Source organism: Cygnus olor, chromosome 7, assembly GCF_009769625.2.
Source record: "Cygnus olor isolate bCygOlo1 chromosome 7, bCygOlo1.pri.v2, whole genome shotgun sequence".
NCBI classification, from domain to species: Eukaryota; Metazoa; Chordata; class Aves; order Anseriformes; family Anatidae; genus Cygnus; species Cygnus olor.
In genome coordinates, this window is record NC_049175.1 from 8,715,215 (window position 1) to 8,736,337 (window position 21,123).

Here is a 21,123-nt window from a genome sequence, read left to right on the forward strand (position 1 = left end):
TCACTGCTAGGATGTAAGTGTAGAAAAAAACTACATCAATTTATCCCAACTTAGAACAGAGAAAAGAAGCAATAGAACTGGACAATGAACAGATAATAAATTAGGAAATGCAGAAGTCTGCAAATAATCTAAAATTCCCAAAGCTAAAATATTGCACTATTTCCTGAAAATTTTAAAAGGAAAGTGATTTCTTAGTTTTACTGTGAGAAACTGAACGTGCAAAATACTGAGCATTCTTCAGTACGTTTTGAGCCTCTTCTGAATCACTGGCAGCACAGTAAGTGCAGATACAAGAAATGTTCACTCTACCAAATGTCTTGAGAAACTTGGAGTTATTCCCATTCTACCTGGAAGAAGAGGAAGTCCAGATGTTTGTAGGTTGAACAAATCATTTGGACCTCCTCTACATTTAAGAATAGGAGAAAGGAGGGAGGGAGACAGGAAAAAAAAGGGAGGCCTACCACAGTCACTCTGGGTTCTCCACCATAGCCCAGCTAGGAAGGAAGCTCCTCATGTTGTCAGAGATCTCCATTGATCACTACCCACAACAAAATTAGCAAGAAGGCTGATTACATAAATCCTGATGAGTGTGCTGTAGAAGACTTTTTTTTTTTAGATGTTTGTATTTGATAATAGGCAGCTCTGGGTTGCCAGAAAGTACCATTATAAATTGAACTGCACTATTCAAGTTAATGAGATGATGGGGAAGGAGGCTGTGTGCGTGGCAGAGGGAGGATGGTAAGAAGAAATAAGCACTGAAGTAGAACCTGGCTCATCTTTTGATTAGAGGACTTTCAAAGTGAAAAAAAAAAAATCAATGCACACAGCAAGCCCTAGATCCTGGGAGAACGTGTTTTACTACTGATGAAACTGTGTTTACATCAAGACCCTAGGCAGACTTTAAAAGAGTACGCTAACTCCTTGCCTGTCTGGTGAGAGGCTGCAGCCAAATTTGAGGCCTCTGGTGCAACATAAACAGGCTCTAATAAGCCAGTGGTACTGTGCAAGCTCCCTGAACATGGTTGAAAACCTTCATCCTTATTGCAGCTGGCAGAGACAGCTTCTAAGGAAGGTAGAAGGAAGAGAAAGAAACAGTAATATGAACGAGCATCCCTGGAAGTCTCTAAAAACATGTAGATGTGGGACTTAGTGGCATGGTTTAATGGTGGACTTAGCAGTGCTAGGTTAATGGTTGGACTAGATGATCTTACAGGTCTTTCCTAATCTAAATGATTCTATACTTAAAAATAACCACATCTAGCTATGGCTTTCCAGATTGTGTGATTTGTTTTCAGCACAACCTCCATAAAAATGCAGGGACATTATCACCTTCTACGTGATGTGTAAGTATGCGACAGAGCAACACTCCCAGGCTCCGCTCTGATCGGCATACATGAAGCCAAACCCTTGAAGCTCCCTCCAGGTGGTGAATCCAGGCAAAAGGGAAAGAGGAAGCTCCACACAGCCCCTGCCTCCGCAGATGAACAAGCGAGCGGGCTGGGTTACACTTCTGTGCCTTGCCCCAGCCTGACCTGGCAGGCTAACTACAAGCGGGGAGAAGACCACCATCAGAAGCAGAGCGTTAGCCTGAGCCCCAGATAATTCTTCTGCAGCTATCCCTGCAGAGCTCAGCTAAATATTGCTACAAACTCCTAGGTAAACTGACAGGGTCCATTCATCATTAGACTCCGCAGAACTGGCAACGTTAGAGCTGCTTTGCTGTACAAATACACCCGGATTCTCAAACAGGCTTAGGAGAGCCAGGTTCCCAAACACAATTTGGATTCCTCATCAACCAGGGCAAGTACTTCTTGAAAAAATTCACCCCTCACTCCTACTGTGTTAAATTGAATCTGTTACCCAACTTCTTTAGGACTTTATGGGCATTGTGTGTGTGTGTATAAATATAAATAAATATTAGCAGTTATAAGAGGGGAGAAATTTCCTGAGACCAAAGAAATTGAAGTCACACCAGTGGGCACATTGCTATCAACATCACTGGAGCTTCAACAGTTTTTAATCAGGAAAACACTGGGTCCTCTCCCCTGGCTGTCATTATCTAGAGCATATATTGAGCACAAAACCAACATAATAGAACATACTAATAAGTTTTAAATTAGCAATTATATTAACTTTCTCTTTTAATTAACAGGTTTTAATTGCATTCCCAGCTCTAGGAAAGCTGCAGATATCACGCTGTAATTGTTCTGCCCAGTAAAATGTGGATGCAAGCAATATAGCAAAGTGCCTGCTGGATTGATGGCTGACATGTGGCCAGAGCAATGCTGGCTCTTTTGAAGTTAAAATTGTGTTTTGCATGTGGGAGAAGGATTTGTTATTGGAATGTACTGGATAAAAGTCAGATAAAAGCAAAATAAATGTGGGCTTTGCTTTTTTTTTCCTCTTTTTGTTTTTTGATTGTTTACCTCCATTTAGGCACTGCTCTGCCAGGAACCTCTTGGCGTCAATTGCTGTATTAACTGCATTTGGCAGTATGCAAATCCCACCATAGATATACATCCAATGACAACTCTTACCAAGCTTTCATCAGGAGTTTTCCAGCTTTATTAGTGGTGAAAACTATATGCATCTTATCCAAAAGGTGTTCCCCCTGCTATTATATTTCATTTAGTCAGCAATGAGAGAACAGAAAAAAATGATCTAATGTGCAACTGCTGTGGTTTCCTTCATGCTAGTTCCTACGTTTGGAATAAAAAAGGCCATCTTATTGCCTCGGGAGCAGACAATGTGTTGCCCAAGCTTTACCCCAGCATGAGCATAGGGCTACTTAAATACTGAAATTATTCGCAGGCATCATTGCAAGGTTTCATGCTTATCTAATAGCTTGGGCAAATTTACAACTATACAGTTGATAATTAAAATACATTAATATATATTAAAAAAAAGATATCTATATAGAAGTTATATATAGTTGATAACTTTAAAACCAAACCTGCCTAATGCATACAGCTAACTGGAGACACAACCTGCAGCTAAAATGTCATTATCTCTTTATCTGAACACTGACAGGATGGAAAAGAAAAGTGCTAAAGAACTGAGGAAGCTGTTAAGTATCGCACTTGTGTATTCATTTGGACAAACTTCCATTTATTCCAGATGAAAGACTCCATGCTGTGTCCTTGAGCTATCTTTAACAAAGAAGAGTTGTAAGCCTAAAGCTTTATGACAGCAAAGACCTAACCTAAGACCTAGATTAGCCCATTTTTACCAGTTAGTTGCCATTAGCATCTGATTATAATATATGGGACAGTAGTTAGGTTAACACAGCTAAGCACAAGAACAAAATCATTTTGAAATGGCCCTTTGGCACCAACATTTCAGAGTTATTTTAGATCCAATTACAATTTTCCTGGGGTTCAAGCTGATGACTGTTAGAGACATGAAAGACCCTTCTTCGGTGTCTGCAGCACAGAGCAGAGCTCTCAATTTGTATTGTAAAAGCACTGCCTGCTCCTCCACATACAGGCCTCACAGATTAGGAATCTCAGAGCTACCTTGGGAACGAGTTGTGCTCTGAGAAGGGGGTACAAAAAAACACGTTCTAGGTATAAAAGAATGTCCCTGCACTTTAAAAAAAATAGTTTAAGTATTTATCTTTTTATATAAATGCAAATGTAAAAAATATAATTTTATAATTATATTTTACACAAAACATTTTATATGTAAAATACATTTTGTATATATTTATATCCTACTTTATCAAAAATATTTCTTATTTTTTATTTTCTGTGCAATTATATAAAATATGTAAATATGTATACGTTAAAATATGTAAATTACGTATTTTTAAAAATAGTTTATAGGGACCCCATAGTTTATAGGGCCATAGGAGAACATCAGGAAGTACTGAGAGCTGCTCCTAGCTCTCTGCCTGCTGGAGTCCAGCAAACAGCCCCAGTGCTCAGAGGTGGACAGGCTTTGGGGAGGGGTACATTGCAGACATTTTGAGAGCAGAGACAAAGTGAGGGAGGGATTCTCTTTGTTAAACCTCCCAGCATGCGATCAACACAACTGAAGACAGCTGACTTCCGTCAGATGGGGCCAGGTGAGTGTTTGGCCTTGAATTTAACCACTACCAGCATTTTAAGACAGCCCACGCACTAAGCCATCGTCCCAGAAGCACAGCAATGTGTCAGTGCTCCTCTCTGCAATGGATTACCACTGAACTTCATACACAATATCTACAATATTTTTTCTAAAAAAGTCTCCCTGACTCTAGTTTCAGCCTATCACATCAAACATCTGATTTCCTCCTTTACTTTCTTTTAAACTATTAAGATTATGGAGTCCTTTATGGAAAGCACTCAAAAGAATGGTGGTTGCATGTAAATTACAGCAATTTCCATGTTTTCCATATTAAAACCCCTTAGACTTGCTAAGAAATGTAGGTCTAGTGCCATTTTCCTTTGACAGGGGAAAATGATCATGTTTGGGAGATAGGAGCATATATATTCCTTAAGACAGATCCATAATAGTTCATCTCAGCTTCCTGGACTGACAGATTCATCTGAGCGATGACGGTATGAAGAGCCAATTTATAACATGCATTAGTTCTCCCCTTGCATCTGTTTATTCTGTATCACTTTCCATTTATGAAATTGCTGCAAGGATATTTGTGCTCTTAAAAAAAAAAAAAAAAACATTACCAGCACCCACAGCCTTGTGGGAGACCCTACTATAAATAGCAACAAAATAAACAAACCACAGTGCACACAGAAGAAAATATGTAAAAAAAATAGATATGTGCTGTCAGCTGCCAAATTATTATTAAAAGCAAGCACAGTGATAACATCACTTTAAAAATCATAATGCAAGAGAAATCCCTGGCAGAATATTTTAACATAAAGGAATACCTGAAACAATACAAAAAAAAAAATAAATAAATTCCGGAAAGCCAAGTCATCTGGTGCTAGCTGGGTACTTACAGCTGTAACCTGACTTCAGAGAGTATTTCAAAACAAATCCCCTTTCAGGTGTGAGACTGAAGTGCAAGCCAGAGGGTTTTTTTTGTTTTGTTTGTTTCCTTTTGAGGGCTTATTGATGTTTAATAATACTCCATGCAGCACAGGTGTGCTTGTGCACCTGGTGCGACAAAGACAAGCTTGCCGAGTGCTGCCACCCTGCTGTTTCTCAGACAATACCGGATCTGTGTGTTTAAAGGAGTCTTGCTGCCTGCTGTTGCTGCCAAAAAATCCCAGGTTGGAGAAGCATTTCTCACATGCCAGCTGCCCCAAACTGACCACTGTTCATCGACTCTTCCCCCGGGTTTCCCATTTACAGCCAGACCGCGGGGGCTGTCCAAGCAGCCGCCTTCCAGCTCACTGGCCCAAGTTAGGCTGGGTTTTGAGGAGCCTGCCCTTTGCCAAGATACCCATTTCATTGAGCTGTGTTTTGAAAGGCTGGAGCCGTCTTTCAGCATTCGCACAGGAATGCAAAAACAGAAGTCCAAATTCCCTACCTGCATCCAAGAGGAGCCACAAAGCAGAGGCGGTGCCACAAAGCAAAAAGGATGAATGAATGCAACAAAATTGCAAGTGAACTGTAAGGATTTTTATTTTTTTCTGGACAAGCCACAAGTAACAGCAGACACACATTGCCCTGTGGCTCCTGCTGCTGCAAAGCAGCCTGCCTCCAGCTTTCCACAGCCAGAACCACTATCAAGTCTTCAAACTGCTTATACACACACACTAGAAAACCGTAGCTGGGCCCAGCTGATGCTTACACCAGCTGTAAATTCATAAAAAAAAAAAAAAAAGCCTGTTCAGACAGCTCAGTGGCTGGGCCAGGCACCTGGCAGCCATGAAGTTACATGTGCCCCTGTGACAGAAGCTTCATGGAGCTCCAGGTAAATTCCCACTCACTCCTAGCCCATTCCATGCTTTGTCCTGTTCCCTGAGAGAACTCCACTAGATTTCTGGATGTGATCATCCTTTCAAGATCTTATGACCTTCCTTCTAAAGTTCAGGGGATCTGCTACCACTAATTACATTTGTTTCTCACTCTCAAACCTTTTTTTTGATAGTATTTACTATGTCATAAACCTTTTTTTCAGTTGATAAAATCCAACTTTATGTTCATGCCTCATTAGTCTTCTGTCCTGGTAATTTATATCAGTAAGTAAGATATTCTAAGTTACATAAGAAACTGGATCTTACTCTTTCTTTAGCAGATGTCCACTTATTTTTTTTTTTCTTTTTCTCCTAGTCTGGAGAAGTTTGATCTTGAAACATCTTTAACAATGAATTTCGCTACCCCTTCCTTACCAGTGAGCAGGAAGCTGCATTCCTCGCTACGCCTTCGTCTCAAGAAAAACACTGTTTTGTCCTTTTCCTTGTCTTCCATTCTCTCTCCTGGAGAAGACAGGCAAGGACATTTCTCATGTGTGGCAGTGTCTTGTTAATTTTGAGTATGCCTAGTCCTCTCCTATTGATGGCACTGCTGGTGCTACTGCCGGCTCCCACTGGCATACCGATTTCATTGGGATCTGCGTTGGACCAGGCAAAGCACCATAAGCTGAAGAGCTCAGAGTGCAGTCCTGGTTCCGCAGTACGAGGCTCAGTTCTGTGAATCAGGGCACCAACACCCCACTCTAAAGGCAAACATGATATGGCGTGCTGCCTTACTCTCTTCAAGGCTGAAAGCACCTTTCACAGTTACGGCATTTTGAAAACAGGAAGCCAAAGGCACAAGTAAGCTCCCTGCATTTCTTCATGAGAATTCAAGACTCTCTGCAAGATTTCCTTTTATTGCAGGCTTCTCACAGAATGTTTCGCTATCTACCTCATGCAACTGCTGGACATAATGTATGGGTCAAAACACAGGGCCTAAGATCACAGCGTCTGAGATGAACGCTCCCCATCAAAGAACAGCAGAGGATGCTAAAGAGAGCTGGAGCTGTTTGCTGTCCGGGAGATCCAACCTGTGTGGTTCCAAGGCAATCCCAACCTAAAACACGCCTTTCTCAGCCCTGCTAACTGATCACCTTCCCTCCTTTTGGGGAAGGAGGTCATGCATTTCAGAGGGGATCGTGAGGAGTTTATAACCAGCTGCTGGCACGGCAGGAAGCAGCGCCTCGGAAAGTCCTGCTGCTGCTCTCTGGTTATGGCGGTCACAGAGCCTGAGTCTTTGCTGGCCTCTAAGTGGAAGTTTAAAGGTCCCACAAGACTTCTAAAAGAGGAGCGAATGACCCTGGTGTCTAGACTAACATTAGATCCCTCTATAAATTCAGGTTGTAACGTACTGAGTATGTGTGAACTATTGCTGAGCACATAATGACCGAGTTAATTGCCTGTATAATCACTCCACTATCTAAGTACCCTGAGATAGTCTGAATGGGAAAAGTACTATTTAAAAAAACCCTTAGGCTAGACTAAACTTTAATTACATGAAACCTGCAAATGATACCCTCAAAAAGAGCTCACTAAAACACACACTGTAAAAAAAATGTACTTTGCCTGTGCCATTAACAGATAAAAGATCAATTCCAAAGCAGTTCATCCTGAAAGCTGCAAATAGCTGGAACTTGTCAGATAAATAATGGAAAAATCCTTGGGACATTCACCTGTACTCCAAAACCGCTGGCCATGCTTCCTCCCTCCCTGACGTGGTGGGTTTGTTTTCCTTCAAAGAGTTGATATCAAACTCCCGCGTGTTTCGCTGAGAAACCGGAGGACTGGCACACCAGCTGAACCTGCGCGCTTTTCCATCAGATGCAGAGGACTGATACAGGAGACAGCTGTGAAGGTTATGACATTTTTCCCCCTTTATAAGTTACACTGAGGCTAAAACAAGAGTAGCTGTAGCACTAATTGTCTCAGCCCACGCACTTCCTATTAAACCTTAAACATTAAGAATTCATAGGCAGAACCAGAAATAAACTGTGTGTGGGTGTGGAGGTATGTGTTATGGTAAAAAGCTTAGCCTGCATGAAATTATATTTACTTCAGCTGAATGGAAGAACCCATCGTTATTTTAGAAAACTGTTTTTTTCATTTGTTGGCTTACAAGAAAGCTATTGTTAGCCTGTTTCACTTTGTCGTTCCTGTTCTAGCTTTTAATTCAACGTAGTTTTATTGCATGCAACATGATGCCATTTCACATCATGCACCTAATGGTATAATGTCAGGTAGGATAACGTCAGGCCATCTGAAAGACATCAGAATCGCACTGCAGTCATCACATGCTCCCCTGTCACACCACAGAGTTCCCCCATCCATGATCTAATCCAGAAGGCTCTGCCTTTGACTTTGACCTGTCATGCTTCTTTTTGCAGTTAGTAGATTCAACCATCAGCTCACAGAGCAAAGCCAGGCCATTGCTTTGGAGGGTTTTTGATGCTTTTTGTTGTTATTGTTGGTTTTAAATACCTGTCTGCTGCAAAACAACTAGCAAAGGATGGCCTTAGCTGGCAAGGATAGAGGCAATTACCTTAAGCTACACTAGTATCATGAAGGGAATAGATAGAATAGTCCCCAGAGGAAAGCTGGTTTGCAATTATCTAACCAACTAGATCAAGCAGCCCTTAGGGATAGGCCATACAAAATACGTGCCTGTGGCTGATCACAAAGCCCAGGGCAGCCACAGATGCCATTCTACAAAAGGAGCCCAGTACAACCCACGCTATCTCCCCAGGGTGCAGGTATCACAGGTTCACTAGTCCTTCTTTTCTGGTGAGTTAAGAACAAAGTCAAATTAATAGACTTGCTAAGTTGCCTGTCATACCACAGAAGCATCGTTAAATTAAAGCTCATGCCTCTCTGAACCACATCTGATCTATTCAATCACACTGTGCAGTGTACTGATTATTTCAGATGTCATCCTCCCATTTCTGGGAATCGTCTGCACTGCAAGAGACAGTTTATCTAGCTTAGTTACTATGGTTTTAGGAATCCCTGTCAGGTGATAAATGGCTTGACTTCCTTTCATGATGAGACTAAAGATTCAGATCACCTGCACACATAGAAATGATCTAGGTACAAAAAAATAAGAAAAAAATAAAATAAAATTAAGGCCTCTGCCCAGAGGATGAGATGGAAAATTCTGCCAATGAATTGCTCATATGTTAACCCCAATCAAGCTTTTATAGTTTTACTCCATTGAAGTTTCTCCAAATACTTATTCTTGGCCTGGAAATATCAGTCCTGTCTTTCTGAATGATTATTAAAAAGTGAGGTAGCTCGCAGATATTTTCTCTGTCTGCCTTATGGCAAATATGCTGTGCCTTTGAAGGAAGTTGCTCTCTTACCTTCCAGAAGAAAATATCAGCCTTCACATCGATGACTGAAAAATAAAAAAGTCAAGGATAGCTTTAAAGTGTTTGTAAACTGTGAGACAACTAAAAATGTTGTCAAAATATTTTGAAGTATCATAAAAAAGTTTGTATCCATAGAATTTTTACAGATTAGACAGAAAATGCTTTTTTAAAACACATGTAGAGGAAAATCATTCTTTCGTAATTCATTTTTCCCAGTTTCTACTTATAACCTTCTCTATATAAATTTAGCACTTGCCTAGAGGGAAAGAATATATAGAGAGATTTTCATTCTTGGCTCTTTTATCCACCATTAAAGAATAATAAGCATGTTAATTTTCTGAGCACAGTCTTACTTCCCTTTGACTCTGGTTCCACTCTTACAGTTTCTCAGCACTCCAGGTGATTTTAGTAGTACAAAGAAGAGATACGGAAGCTCAAGCATCCTTACAGTGCATCTTTATACTCTAAATATGCTTCATATATTTCCCCTAAAGTTTATAAGCAATTAAAAAGTGGTCCTTTAATGTTTACAAAGGAGAATTAGATTGAGACAATCGTGTTTATTTTCATTCAGTACCAAACAGGCCTAAATTCAGGCATGGAAAGAACTATTTAATTTTCTTGACATCGTGACATCTCAGTCCCCAATGAGCAAAGTAATTAAAAAAATGTTTTTCAAGCACTTAAGATATTTTACTGGAAATATTCTAATACAGAATGACACCACTACCGCTAACCCCCCCCCCCCCCCCCCCCCCCCCAGTTTCTGCTTATTTTATGATGTAAGGAATGTTACAACAGCCAGAATTTATAAATACTAACAGTTTTTAGCATCAGAAGCACAGACACTGCCTCACTGGTGTATAGCTCTCCATTTAATATTTTTACAGCAATTGACAGAGTTGACAGTGACATGAAACAAGATAAAAAAGAATCCAAAAAAATCACTAACTAACCAAGGCCACTGTATCTCTTCTCTTCCACGCAGTCCATTGCACTCAGGTGTATCTGTGACCTTATCTCTAAACCCTACAAGTCTCCATGTCTACACACTGCATCACCGAAGACAGAGGCTCTGCCATGCCTATTGCCTCTGCCATGCTAAAGGACAAAGCTATTTCTGTTATCACAAACCAATGAATCTAATGAAGTAATCTTACACTTCATACAGTTTTCTTTCAGGTACAGCAAAAAATAATAATGCATAGGAAGCGTGGTTATACACCCCTCGCTTCTCAGGCAGCTTAATGTCTCCCGCCCTTCAGTCACACACATGACAGCAAAACTCAGGCATTGCATCGTGTGCTATCCCTGACGTGCCATTAGATGACCAAAATGCCATTTCTTACGTCTAAAGAAAAGCTCAACAAAAACATGCATTCTATCAATACTATTAAAAAAAAGTTCAATTTTATGAATTGAACAGGAAAGGGTAACCACAAAGCCCCGTGCACGCGGCGTGGGCTCTCTGCTGCCCTGCGCGCATGTTCACTTCAGTGCGAAGGGGGTATAATGCACAGCACAACCCAAGTGCATTTGTACCTCGTGTCACTGCAGCAGTACACACAAATCCTCCCTCAAAGGTGGAAACAATAGTGGCCAGCCCATTTTAACATTCCCCACAGCTTTTTCAGTTTTTCCACTGCTAGAGCTTGAAGAGAGGCTAGAGTAAAGAAATTCAGATGCTGGTAGATCCCAGAGGCGAGCAGCAGGCTTGGGATTTCTCCTACCCACCAATACGATCATAGAAAACAGACGGTTTGAAACAGGTAACCATTTTATTCCTTACATATTTCATAATGAAACAAAACCAAAGTTTTGGGGCTTTTTGCTTTCCAAGCTGCTATTCGCTGGTAATGACCCTGCCTGCAACATCGCTGTGATCGTTCTTTAGAATTGGAGCTGATGAAGCTCTGCACTCTCAAGATGCAACTTCAAGGAACAGTTCAGGAGTGCCTGCTGTGCTGCAAACTAGTTCGTGTTTCACCACAAACCCCGCAGGCGAAGCTGGAAACCAGCTGCTATACAGGCATATTAAGGAAGCCCCATTATAACTGATTAAATAGGAATAGTTGGATTCGTCGAGTCTTAATAACACTTAAGGATCAATTTACCTACCTGCTTGCTTACTGCCTCTGAAGCAAACAAGTCAGAAAGGCAAATTGTCTTTCCTGATGCTTCTGGGCTTCAAACTACAAGCCAGCATTGCTGCCAGCTCGCTGCTCTAACAGCATCGCCCCGCTACAACAGGCAGCGCAGCACTCGCCCTGCCTCGGGGGGCTCATCCTGACAACAGCCACTGTAACAGCACAGTCTTCCACCCTCGCTCAGCGACATTTCCGTCAATCCATTTCTATTAATTTCCTCTCCTAGTCCACTAACTTTCAGATGCATTTTTTCCTGCTTACTTCACAAGGTCGAAGGGAAGACTATTACATGTACTGCCAAGGCCTGCCTCCATTTACTCCAAACAGCAACAGGAGGGGATTTGTACATGCCCATTTCTACACTAGGTGCCCCTCCTTTGACATCCACGAACAACAAAGGGACGAATGGTTCCGGGTGGCTTACACACTGAACTGCACACAGAGGGGAGCAGAAACAGCTCGCAGAATGCAGCGGGCTCACAAGAACTGGTCACAGCTGAAGCCGCCATTTCAAAGCTGAAGTCAGCGCTAGGAATAACATTATTGTAGCAAGAAACAACCACGCAGTTTCAGAGAGAGAGGTGGTAGAAGAGCAAAAGCGCACATTTCTGTGCAGTTTCTCATCAAGGCAACGCCCAAATCTGCACCCAAGGAGGTCAGGGCTAGGCTGAGGATGGCCCTGCAAACTGCAGCACTTCCTTTCACTGCCTTATTGTCAGCCCCCGCATACATCTTAAGCCAGAAGGATACCCAGCAAGCTAACTTAACCAGACAAAACCATCCATCAAGGGATGGAAAATACAGGTCAACAGAGGGCTGTGAATAGCAAGTAGGTTAGAAGGATGCTTATTAGCTAACGGAAAAGTGATGGGAAGAGGGAACACTCAAGGGAAAGCACTAGGGAGACAAATTGAGGAAGATAGAAGGTCACTCTAGGAGCCAAGGTGAGATGGCTGAAGGGCAGGTAGAGACTTGGAGCAAATAGCATACAAGCACTGGGAAGGAGCAGCACTGAAGAAATATTCCCAACTCTGCAAGATCCTGGCTTTCACTGCCCCTGCAGTGTCTGCCAGTCACTGTAGAAAGGGAGTAAAGGTGTCCTGCTGCTGTGTGTCTCCAGCGCTTTCTCTTTTAGGGGAGGAAGAGAAATGATAGGGGAAGGAGAGCGAAGCGCATGCAAAGATCCCTCTATTATATATAAAATATGTGGCAATGCAATGTGTCGGTTGTTTCAACCAAAGCTAACAGCAATATTTTGCACTATTTTTTCTTTAATTAGTGAGGAACATAACTGCAAGATAATCATAACAGGTGTCCCATTTACTTGTCTTTTTTTTTTTGTATATGTACTTTTTAATGTAACCTCAGCTACAAAAGTCATATTTCATTGTTTATTTACAGAAACTAAGCAGAGGCTCTGTAACAGAGGTTAATTTGGGTTTAAAATAAATGAAGTTCAACATAATCACATACCACTGGTTAAGCTGATTAAAAGGAGTGCCTGGGACAAAGCCTAATTTTTCTGACAAGTTTTCATGATGGGAGACAGCCTTTTGTGAACTGGGATTGTGTGTCTGTTCCAAGATCTGCTGTCCAGGTCTCCAGTGTCAGTTGGCTTCTGTGAGGCACAAGGACAACTTCGAGTGATTAATTCCAACAACACCAAATCACAGGTGCCTTCCTTAAAGATGGCTGAATCCGCAGGGTCAACCTGGCTGACTTTGCCTTTGGAGGCTGGGGGCTCAAATTCCCTCGGAATTGGTGCATTTTTATTGAGAAATCTATTTCCCTTTCACCTGGCTTTTCCATTTAGCAGAGCAACAAAGCAAAGAAGTGTAAATCAAAGCATTTCACACAGATACTGGCAGATTAAGAGTAATTAACCTAAATGTCACAGGAACAAAACTAAACAGGAAAGAATAATGAGATATGATCACAGTTTATACATCTATTGTTGTAGAAGATGAAAGGTGACGAATCAGCTGTAACCAAGGTTTGCTGTATCCATTTGACCCGTTTCCTGTTACGTAGTATAAATTAGTGTTATTGTAAAACCAAACGAGCAAAGGTTATCCCAATCCTCTGAAACAGTGAGGGAGAGCCAAGTTCATCAGGAAGAAAGGTCTGGTTGTCCTTCAAGTTCACCATTTCTGCCTGAATTAATCACATGGTCAAATCCGCACTGTTCTTCTGTGAGATACCATCCTCTTTCAGAACACGACATGGGCAATTATTCAATTTCCACTGTGTGTATGCAAACCTCAATTATTTGTTGAAAAGTATGCCTCCAAATGCAATGATTCTGCCAAGCCCAATCACTGAAATATAAAAGTCACATTTTGCTTTTTAATCTGAGAAAACCCACACAATTTCCTATCCTTATTCAAGGAACAGAGCAGAGAGCTGTTCTGTCCAAAAGGAAGTTCACAGAAATTTAGCGCAAACTTTGTTTCAGGAGAAAAAAGGCAAAGTAACTATGGTGAGGCAAAGAAGCTTTTTGCATTAATGGTGGAGGCTGACACCTTTCCAGTGTAGCATAAGTGACAGTGAAATAGGCTCATGCGCAGGTCTGTGATCTGCACATCTCAGAATATTGCTGTAGGAGGATCAGTGGGCAAGGCAGACCTTCAGGTTTTGCAAGGGAAGTGTGTACAGCTCACATGATGAGTAAAAATATATGATTTTTTAAAAAATCAACAGCACTGTGCTAATTAGAAAAAAACACAGTTCTGTGGTAGGCAGACTAAACTGTAAACCACAGAACTGCACTCAGACAATATTACCCCAGAAGATGAAGCAATAACTATTATCCTTATCCCTTGTAAAATTTATTTAGATTATGAAGTCTCCATTGCTAAGTCAGCTAATTATTTCACCTACAAATAATATTTCCTTCTATTCCTGTAATACAAATATGCCTGTCTTTCCTGTTCTCATCACTATAGTTCCTGATACCAAGAGTAATGCAATTTCAGTTTTATCAGCAAAGGAAAAATATCTCCTATTAGAAAAAACAGAGCTTACTAGTAAGGATGAAGAGATAATTGACAGAGTAGAACATACAAATTAGTTCATCTAATTCCTTCATGGACTCAGACCTCTTTTGAGGGACAATGTGGTAGTACTACAAAACCACAGCATTAACCACTGCAGAGATTCATGGAGAAAGTTGTGAGCCATGGCTGAGAAGCATCAAGAACACAATTAAAATACCTTCTAGCTTCAGATGGCGCAGAGCAGACTTTTACAGACATTTGATAACTACTACACTAAAATGATCATCTTAAGGCTTAAAGGCAAGTTTTATGCACATTCAATTAAACTGATTTTTTACTGAAGAAAATATACTATAACTGAATACAGCAGTGCTCGGTACCACTAAGTACTGTGAGAATTAGTGATGAGAAACTCCCTGGGTGCCTTTTGCATTCTGTATACCCTTCCTTTTGCACTCCCCCTTCAAGTCACCTAATTTGCCTAATTACACCAAAAATGCCTAATTACACCAGCACATGGAAGTCATTCCTCGCCCCTCGGCACCTTTGCTGCCCTTCTCTTTATTACCTTTCCTTATGTCCTTTTTCAAGGAGTGATCAGAACTGCACAGTATTAAACGTGCAAGCAAAACCTAGATTTATGGATGACAAAGATGTTTCCTATTTTATCCTTTTTCCCTAATAATTTCTATGAGTCTATTTGACTTTTCAATGTGCATAAGTGATATTTTCAGTGAACTACTCTCAGTAACTTTAAAGATCTCTTTTCTGAGTGGTAATAGCTAATGTAGGGCTTATTGTGGTATATGCATTAGAATTTATTTTTCCTGGGATCATTATTTTGGATTTATCAACATTGGATTTCATCTGTCATTTTATTACCTAGTCATTCAGCATTGAAAAATAGTTCTACAGCTCTTCGCAGGCAGCTTGACTTTGGACTATTCTGACCTTTTTTCCTATTGTAAATTTTTTTGCTTTAACTCCTCAGTCTCCTTTTTAGCTAGCATTATAAGTGCACTGAACAACACAATTCCCTGCACGTATTCTCATGGGACCCTTCTAATAACTTCACCCAATGACCATTTATCACTTTTTTGTTTGTTTTTCATTTATTTTAAACAACAAGACTAAAAGAACAGTAAGACCAATAACCATAGGGGAAAAAAAATGGTGGGGGGGAGGAGTTAGATTGATTTTCTTTGGTCTGGTGTTCACTAATTCACTCTTCTTTCATTTTACTTTACTGCCTTGCTACCCTGAAGCAACGTAAGAACTGACCAGGTAGTAATTTGGTCCAGAACATTTCTGGGAATCAGAGTTAAGCTGAAAGCTAACCAGCTGCAAATTTACCTGAGTTGCTTTAAATAGACACCATGCTTCCTCTTGGACTTGCATTATGCTATGTGATTTCTCCAAAATAATCAGAATTTAGAAATTACTCTGACCCTTTCTTAAGTGCCTTTATGTGAATTTCATCCTGTCCAGGCTGACCTAAACTTCACCATGTTTGCTGTTTCAAATATTAGTCTGCATTTTTGTCACCTCACTAACCTCAATTTCACGAAATATATAAGCAGTATTTGTTGTGATGACTCGCATGAAAACAACATTAACTGTTTTGATTATTTTTATTGTACGTATTGGGCATGTATTTACCTTAGTTTTCTTTCTTTAAGTGTACTAATAGAATATGTTTAAGTTTTTTGTTTGTTTTAACTGTCTTTAGTCTTTGCCTTTCAGACTTTTCCCCTGCAGCTTTTTGGTGCTGAGTACCCCTAGTTATGTGTTTGTTTTCACTGTTGCACAGTTTCAATCCAAGTTTGATGTTTTGGGCACACCTCCAAGGCCCCACGCACACACTGACTAGTCCCTCCTGCATCCCAGACAGACTGAACACGAGGCAGCACCAGTATTAGTTAGGCTGACACATGCATTTCACAAACAGCAGAATAGCTACAGTTCCAGGTTGGACCTGAGTTGTCTTTTGCTAGTTCAGAGCATGAGCAGAATACTGACATGCCATGAGCATCTGACCATGTCAACATCTCCTCTGAAAAGCATCTGGAACAGTCATGTTGGCCTCTTACAGGAATCTCTTCTTTGCCCTGCAATAAATTTTCACCTTTAGAAAAAAATCAGTGCTCAGATGATTCTTATTTTTCAGATAGTTTTCTTTTTTTTTTCTCTTCCCAGTATACTTTAAACAGCAGAAAAATACAGAATCATTGTGAAAGAAAAGGTATCATTTGGAGTTTAAAACAAGCGTGGATATAAGACTGGGACGGGGAAAGAAGCTGGGCACTCTCTTCTGGACCATTTTTCTGACACTTCATTATTTTTTGCACTTTATATCATGCTCATCCTTTCAAAGTGTTGACTGCAAATCTTACTGTAAGAACATGTGAGTTTTCATTTTAACTAGAACAAAGTGGTAAATCTGCTTCTGAAATTGCATGGAGATGCTAGGAAAGCAACTCCTCAATTGCTATGAGGCTGGTGGGAGATGTGTCCTCTTTTTGGTATTTAAAATAATCTCTGTAATGGAGAAGTTTTACAGGGATACCATATGTCAGTTCATTAGTTATGTATCAAAATCATACTTCACTATTTGCAGTGGTAAAAACTCTTTTTGCAAGGAAAACAGATTGCAAACTCAGTCCCAATTAATTCCATTCTGTCAGACAGTTGCCCATTTTTGGTCCTTCATTTCAGGTCATGCTAATGCAAAATTCAGACATGCCAACTGTCCTGCATGAGAACTGTCAGACAGATTAGCACTCCTGCACTGATGAAGAGCTACTTTGTCAGGACTGGGAACCAGTGTGTTGAAAATGAAGCCTCAGGTGATGTGCCTATGGGAAGAAAGCAACTGGCAGTACATGGGGTTTGATCCTACAGAATCGTGGTGTCTAGGACCTCGCCGATCAGCTCGCATTCCCACTCTTCTTTAAAAGAAAAACAGACATTGCTAGCAGTATAACTCTCCTGAAGTGTCTCTTGCCAGAAGTCATTTATCCTCCTTCTCCATTCATTAGTAGGCCTACACATCCCTTTATTTTGCTTTTTCTTCTGATGCTTATGAAACCTCCCTTTTGCTTGGTCAGCTGAAATAGATTTTGATTTTTTTTTTTCCATCCACCCCCCACCCAAAATTTAGACTATTCCCCATAGCAGCCTTAGTTATGCATTGTTCTTTTACCTGCTCTTCTTTGAAATGTCTCTACAGTCATAGGCTTACAGCGTTAACTCCTTCTCTGATCTGAACAGACACTGTCTCACCTTTTATACACGTCAGGATGTTCTCCAAGAATTCCCATGTTACCTCCACGTCCTGTTCGACCCAGAACAACTTGTAAATTGCAGCTTTACCATGAAAGGTAAGCTCTGCTCACAGCTCCTTCAATCTTTCCTGAGAATACTATTTTTTACAGAACAGTTGCTTTGTAAGCAAGATGAGGAAGAAATCACAGTCTAGTGGATCATACTTTTACCTCTCACAGCTTTCTTCATGATGACCTTCATTTCAATAAAGACTCACAAATTCAAACTGATAAGGAACTTTGACCCTTGTTTATTCCAATTTGAGCGACAAAAAAACGTATCCCAGAGGATACACTTACAGTGGGCCCATTAATTTTTGATTATCAGTATGTGCAGACGCTACAGCCCAAAATCAAAGCCTCTTTGCTTTGAGAGGCTCACTGTCTGAAGCACTTGTCACAGCATGCCACTAATTTCTCCTGTAGAATTCAGAAGGAAAGATAAACCCTTTTTCCCTAACAGTACTTGTATTCTAGTCCAAAATCTGTTTTTAAAACATTAACATTAGTGTTTGGGGACATAGGAACTCTAAGTAGAAGTGGAAACTGCAACTAGTAAAGAATCAAATTACACTAGCAGCTGTACCTCTGACCTGTCAACGCCAGCTTTGCAAGTGTCTCAAGTGTTCCCCAGAAAATATCAAGAATCTCATTTTACCATTGGAGATATGTAGCATTCTTGGATTAGTAACGCTTTATAGCATAGCTACTTGGATCTAGCGTGTTGTTTTCTTTCCCTGTTCAGACCGTTGTTTTCATTTTGCTTAAGGTAGGTATGCTGTTACTAAAAGTTGTAAACATCTTTTTAAGATGCCAGTACTGCTGTTATGAAGCCTAAAGGGTCCCTGCATTGGAAGAAATTTCCCAGGATAACCTCCTAGACTACGTAAATTGCTTTACAAGGATTGCATTTTAAATCTCATTTGATAGTGAATGTTTTAGAGGAGGAAAAAAAAAAAAAGAGTGCTTTCTGGCTTAATCATAAACCACAACAAGTTAAGTGTGCATCATAAAATTTGTCCACTTATTGAACACAAATAGCTGGAAACAATTGTTCCATTACTTGCTGGCAGCTTTAGAAGTGGTATAGAAACAGAAAGGAAAAAACTACAGAAAATCATCCAAACTCTTAATGCTCACCGGTTACTGTGAAAGCAACATCTAGGTGAATTTTTGCCTAATACAAGGGTATTTTGGTATCCTCTGTTCTCAGGATATCACTGCTACCCTCTTTAAGAAGTCCTAACTTCCACTTGCACACATGTGTAACTCTTGCTCTGGTTAAAGAACTTCTTGCTTTGATGCTACAGTGAACAAACATCGCTAAGAGTTCAGCATACACGGGCTGAACTTTTCACAAATTTCCCTCTGTTTTACCTGGAGATATCTATCCAGCAGCCTGTCAACCAGGTTCAAAACGGCACTCTGCTAAAAGCTCACTCAGTCCTGTAATCCTCCCCACTAGGCTCTCCAGCTTCGCAGCTACACAAGAGCCTAGCAAGCAACAGAAGTATGATGCAGCTTGTGCAACAAATAAGAACTGGATATCCGACAGTGTTAACCACAGCATTTTGAAATGAGACTGAATGAAATCTTAGAAAAACTTCTTTTAAAGATTATCGAGGTAATCATAAAATGCTTGACACAATAAAGGATGCTGAATCCTTGTGTGGATCCCGCCCCCTTTTCAGGTGGCCTATGGAATGAGAAGGCATTGGTACCCTTACTGCCATCAGGAGTTATGCAGACAGTTTTACCATGTACTGTTTCAACTACGTACCTATAATTACTGAGGCAGTCTGGCAAAATGCCTCTGCCAGAAGCAAGCCCCATTTACATAACTAACATAGATTTTTTCTGTTCACAAATTAATCACAAGCAAATCATGCTGTTAACAAATTTGGTACCCAGAGTTATTCCACAAATGTTCAATGCATACAAAAAACGTCACAACCAAAGAACTGCAACTACTATGTCACGCAACTGCTGCTCTCACAATTTGTAACCCGCTTTTTGGGCTGACATCCAAGATGTGTTATTGCTTCTGCATCCCAGCTGTGGTTCTCCAAGCAGAAAGCACCACTGACACACTGCAGCCACTCCGTTCATTCGCAAGGCAACACACAAGCACCTATTTCACAGTTTTTAAAGACCTTCAGTTGCTGTGAGCATTCTTGCACACTTGGAATGTATTTATGCAACTGTTTCTGGGTAATGAGTGAAAAGAGCCATGAACAAAGCTGAACTGAATATGCTGGTGTTATGCCAACGAATGTCTAACAATATTGGGCTGAAGGAAACAGCCAGCTCCATACACTATGCAGGTCACCTGCTCCCAGCTCACTCAATGAAACCAACAAATTCAAAGGAAAGCTTTTATTCTGCCTTAGATGAAACTAGGAGGAGTCTCAAAGGAAAACTTTTTTTTTTTTTTTCAAAATTCACATTGAGCAGAAAGTATACTACATGGAAGAGTTAAAACACCTGAAACTGCATGAGGACCCTTATATGCCCATACAACAAGAGCCTGCATGGCTCCAAAGCCCTTGACTCTGAAAAGCAGCCCTCTGTGCCCTCCCACCACCTTTCCTTTTCCATCACCCACACAGGTGCCCAGTAGCACAGCAGGCTGGCAGACATTTATTTCTGTCACACCACCAGGGACTCTCTGGCTCAAATCCCTTCCAGGCAGATCTCAATCCCCACAACAGTTTCAGCAATGAGGGCTGGATTTCCCACATGTATATTTGTGCCAAATGCCATTAGTTAACCTCATTCATCTCTAGTTCAGGATCAAGAGACAAAACCAGCTCAATTTAATTCACCTCAGTTGGCTGAGCAGCCCTGAGGCCATCTCACCTGCCAAAGTGCATAGCACATTCTGGCAACATGGATTCAATAACAGGTTTTAGCTTAGTGTACCACAGCACTAAATAATGATTTCCAAACCCATTCATGTTTTCCTCTCCTGTTTTTCATAAACGCAGCCCAGCATGATCACATATCCCTCCTTTCTCCTACAAGGATGGTAACTTCATGAAGAACTGTCCTTGTGGGCCAGGGTATCCTACAAAGAAGGATTAAAAAACACTAACTAAATCAATCACCACTGCTGGCACTTTTGGCATTGATGTCAACAGAAAAAGTAAGAAATGAACGCACATGAGGAGAAAGGAGCGTGTTCTTGATGTAATAGCTTTAGCTCCCACAAGTCAGGAGTGATAGAAGAGAAAGTGCGTACCCTATTCACAGGGCTGCCCTAGCATGAACTCTTGAGAACTTAACCTTAAATCTTTCAATGGCGTGAACTAAGAACAAAATGACCTAAAGCAGACAAAGACAGTTGTTTAATTTGAGTGCTTGGGATTCAAAAACTAAAAATT

At 40.7% G+C, this 21,123-nt stretch overlaps 1 long non-coding RNA gene across 3 annotated transcripts in view; it reads right to left on the reverse strand.

The window, feature by feature from the left end:
* Positions 1-21,123, reverse strand: part of LOC121073215 — a 342,593-nt gene that overhangs the window by 304,560 nt on the left and 16,910 nt on the right. For 2 of the 3 annotated variants that reach the window (XR_005821565.1, XR_005821567.1), the window contains exon 2: positions 9,266-9,300. The exons of the other annotated variant lie outside the window; for it this stretch is intronic. This is a non-coding gene — a long non-coding RNA (uncharacterized LOC121073215). The remainder of the gene's footprint in view (positions 1-9,265; positions 9,301-21,123) is intronic. 3 annotated transcript variants of the gene reach the window in all.